Source organism: Eulemur rufifrons, chromosome 7, assembly GCF_041146395.1.
Source record: "Eulemur rufifrons isolate Redbay chromosome 7, OSU_ERuf_1, whole genome shotgun sequence".
Classification (NCBI taxonomy): domain Eukaryota; kingdom Metazoa; phylum Chordata; class Mammalia; order Primates; family Lemuridae; genus Eulemur; species Eulemur rufifrons.
The window spans coordinates 176080160-176081335 of NC_090989.1; positions in this window are offsets into that span (position 1 = coordinate 176080160).

Here is a 1176-nt window from a genome sequence, read left to right on the forward strand (position 1 = left end):
AGGCGCCATCTTGAAAGCGAAGGCAAAACCGCTCGGGAGCCAAAAAGTGCCCAGCGGCTCTTTCTGCCCGTGCTGCCTTTTTCGGCGGTTCTCCAGCCGGTGACCCCCTGGTGCGCGTTCTTGCTCGCCAGCCCCCGGGCAGTGGTGGTCTCTGCCTGCCGAGGAGCCGGTCTCCTCCAGCCCCGGAGCTCTGCAGGCGCCATCTTGAAAGCGAGGGCGAAACCGCTCGGGAGCCATAAAGTGCTGAGCGGCTCTCTCTGCCCGGCGCCCTCCGCTGGTCTCTGAACCAACGCCAGGAGTGCGGGATATGCCGGGGCCACGCTCGGGGTGAAGGGGCAGAGCTGCGCTAAGGCATTAAAAAAAAAAAAAAAAAAAAAAAAACACGAACAAGAAGAATAGGCTCGCTGAACTGTATATTTTATTCTTGGTAAGTTTCTTCTGGGTTTTGTTTGTTTGTGTTTGTGTTTGTTTTTGTTTTTGGGGGGTTTTTTCTTTTTTTTCTTTCCTTTTCTTTTCTTTTTCTTTTTTTTTCCGGCGGCGGACAGCCTCGGCGGGCACCTTTGCCCTCCGGGCCTCTGGCTGCCGCGCCTTTTTGAGCGCAGAGGTTGGATCCCCACCACCCTCGGAGCTGCGCGGGCACGCAGACCTCATCTTGAAATCCACTGCGAAACCGCCCGGGACCCAGCCGGGCGGGCGTGAAGGGGCGGAGCTGTGCTAAGGCGTAAAAACAAAAACATCTAATGGCCGCTCCGGACCCAGCCGAGCGGAAGTGAAGGGGCAGAGCTGTGCTAAGGCATAAAACAAACAAACAAACAAAAAAACATTGAGTCGCTGAATTATATACTTCAGATTTGTGTATCTTTCTGCCTTGCGGTGTGGTGAAGTGCTATGTAGTTTGTTTTTGTTCATTTTTGTTGGCGTTTTTGGTGTTTTTTGGTTTGGCTTTTTGCGTTTCTTTTCTTTTTTTTTTCTTTTTTTTTTTCTTTTTCTTTCTTTCTTTTTCTTCTTTTTTTTCTTTTCTCTTTCATTTTCTCCTCTTTCTTTTCTTTCTTTCCTTTTCTTTTTTCTTTTCTTTTTTTTTTTTTTTTCTCTTCTCTTTCTCCTCTCTTTTCGCCTTCTAACTGGGGACCCACGGTGAGCTTTGGAACGGGCCAGGTCCCTGGCTCTGGTACATAC